Source organism: Acartia tonsa, chromosome 11 (genome assembly GCF_053477335.1).
Source record: "Acartia tonsa isolate MP-2025a chromosome 11, ASM5347733v1, whole genome shotgun sequence".
NCBI lineage: Eukaryota > Metazoa > Arthropoda > Copepoda > Calanoida > Acartiidae > Acartia > Acartia tonsa.
Genome location: NC_137270.1, coordinates 3,798,844 through 3,802,115, shown reverse-complemented (window position 1 = coordinate 3,802,115; position 3,272 = coordinate 3,798,844). Strand labels below are relative to the sequence as shown.

Below are 3,272 nucleotides of genomic sequence, written 5' to 3'. Positions count from 1 at the left end.
TGACGTACTTCCTTTTGTCGATTACAATTGGTGGTTGAAACGTCAGAAAACTCAACTTAGTGAACTAACCAATCAAAATTAAATAAAAGTCCCCAAAGTTGTTTACTGTTTAACCAACGAATATGAAGACGTTATTTTAAAACATTGAGGATTTTTGTCTCTTTTTTATGTAGAAAGATGAAAATTTTTACTTTTAAGGTTACTCTAGAAATAGTTGCTTAAAAAGATATTTTGAATTGATCAATGTTAGATAAAATCCATCCTTGTAACAACAATGATAGCCCTGCAACAAACTGTATATATTTACATCAGAACCAGAACTAACACTAAGGCCTCTATGATATCAAGGTAATGATAGCTCTGCAACTAACTGTATATATTTACATCAGAACCAGAACTAATACTAAGGCCTCTATGATATCAAGGTAATGATAGCTCTGCAACAAACTGTATATATTTACATCAGGACCAGAACTAATACTAAGGCCTCTATGATATCAAGGTAATGATAGCTCTGCAACAAACTGTATATATTTACATCAGAACCAGAACTAATACTAAGGCCTCTATGATATCAAGGTAATGATAGCTCTGCAACAAACTGTATATATTTACATCAGAACCAGAACTAATACTAAGGACTATATGATATCAAGGTAATGATAGCCCTGCAACAAACTGTATATATTTACATCAGGACCAGAACTAATACTAAGGCCTCTATGATATCAAGGTAATGATAGCCCTGCAACAAACTGTATATATTTACATCAGGACCAGAACTAATACTAAAGCCTCTATGATATCAAGGTAATGATAGCCCTGCAACAAACTGTATATATTTACATCAGAACCAGAACTAATACTAAAGCCTCTATGATATCAAGGTAATGATAGCCCTGCAACAAACTGTATATATTTACATCAGAACCAGAACTAATACTAAGGCCTCTATGATATCAAGGTAATGATAGCTCTGCAACAAACTGTATATATTTACATCAGAACCAGAACTAATACTAAGGACTATATGATATCAAGGTAATGATAGCCCTGCAACAAACTGTATATATTTACATCAGGACCAGAACTAATACTAAGGCCTCTATGATATCAAGGTAATGATAGCCCTGCAACAAACTGTATATATTTACATCAGAACCAGAACTAATACTAAAGCCTCTATGATATCAAGGTAATGATAGCTCTGCAACAAACTGTATATATTTACATCAGAACCAGAACTAATACTAAAGCCTCTATGATATCAAGGTAATGATAGCTCTGCAACAAACTGTATATATTTACATCAGAATCAGAACTAATACTAAAGCCTCTATGATATCAAGGTAATAATAGCTCTGCAACAAACTGTATATATAAAAAAAAGATTTGCAAAATAGTGGATATTTGATGAAAATGTTACAAACCTACAGATAGACATAACATACAAATAAAAGTTTTTTTAAATTTAGACTTCTGAACCAATTCACTATGTTTGTGTTGCCCTGTATCAGCCTTGTTGGTGACGCAATCTTCATATTTCTGGGAGTTCTCTATGAGCTCAAACTATTCTCGTTGGCAGTTCCGAGCCCAGTTAAATCTGAACTCTAATAGTTTTTAATTGCATCGTATCATAGACAGCTTTCCGCGGATATCAGAATGAAAATTTATAAGAATATGACCAGTTATGTTAGACCCCGAGGGGCCGGAGGCCCGGACTAACAAAGCTGGTAATAATTTTATGATTTTTATTTTAATATTCGTAGAAAATTGTCTACAAAACATAATTTTTCAGTATAGCTGAGAACCGGTTCTAATCCACCGGTTTTGAAGACATGCTGAAAAAGTTGAACCTGTTTTTAAACAGTGTATATTTTGGTTATAATTTTGGAATACTTAATAAATAAAAAGATTTTCTATATGATATCTGTTAGATAAACAAGGATGAAAACATTTATAAAAGCGAAGCTCTCAAACGGTAGGACAAACGAACAATAACACTTGTATAGTGTCACAACTGAATAATCAGAATATAAATGAATAAGAGTCAAAGCAAATTGTGAGTAAACTTTTTGAAAAACGTCTTGATGCAGGATGATGTTTATGGACAAAGTGACATTTTTAGGAATTAATTATAGAGTAGCTTTGCTTATAATATTGTACTTTGTTGTAAACCAAAAATCAGAACAATAGGATAATAAGAACACATAAAAATTTTTTGTTAAAAAAGTAAAAAATCAACGAGAAAGCCCAATCTGTCCCGATTTTGTATCACTTTTAGTTTTAAAAGTGCGATTCCAGTTACGTCATATACGTTTCGGGAATTAAAAAGGGAAGGGGGGAAGAAAATCTCTTCAAAAGAGATGGGAGAAAAGGGAAGAGATTTTCTTCCCCCCTTCCCTTTTTATATGACGTCACAGGAATCGCACTTTTTAAAAGTGATACAAAATCGGGACAAATTGGGCTTTCTCAAAATCAACATGTCTAAAAAGGGACGTACGGACATTCTGGTAATGAGTTGGTACGCTTTCTAGATCTAGATCGTACCTATTAACAACAAGAATCACCATGCAAAGTTTGAAATCGATAGGACAATTCTAACATGCTTAAACTAATTTAAAAATCTATCCGTCTCGGACGGACGTACGGACCGACCCTAATTATAGAAAAGCTTCGCTTTTAAAAATCTACTTCATAACTGAGGTATTATAATCGGTGAACAAAATAAAAGTTCAAGGATTAGATACCTCCGATGAGCTAAAAAACATATCTTTAGTAACGAATATACTCTAGAATTCACTTTTCTGTCTGTAAGTCCGTTACGCTATGGGGAAATGTGATTTTCTCGGCTGCCTTTGAAGATAGACAGCTGAAATTTTTAGTAACGAATCCTTATACATTTGCACATCAATGCTATATATTGTTTTGTCCGTCTGTCTGACGGTCATGCTTCAAAAGACCTAAAGACCTTACTTTTAAGAGATTTTGTCCATTAGCTACTTTTGGTTGTTGGCATCCTTTTCTTATTTCGAAAAGTTATGTTTTTTCGAAGGGTGGAGGATATTGACCACTTATACATACTATAATTAAAAGCTTTTAAAAAGTTTCATAACACAACATCTACGCAGTCTAGTGGTCTCTACACACCTACAGTCTAGATTCTAAAAATAAAAAATAACATAGTCTAGACGATAATCTAAGCAGAGTATACCCTTACAAACACGATCAAATTGAATTCTGAGCAATCAGCAGTCTCTAAATAACAAGCA

At 33.2% G+C, this 3,272-nt stretch overlaps 1 long non-coding RNA gene across 1 annotated transcript; it reads left to right on the top strand.

Moving 5' to 3' along the window:
* The first annotated feature begins 254 nt into the window (after positions 1-254).
* On the top strand, positions 255-1,918 carry LOC145331927 (uncharacterized). The gene is made up of 2 exons (XR_013883958.1): positions 255-348; positions 1,476-1,918. It is a non-coding gene; the product is annotated as an uncharacterized LOC145331927 (long non-coding RNA).
* The last annotated feature ends 1,354 nt before the right edge of the window (positions 1,919-3,272 follow it).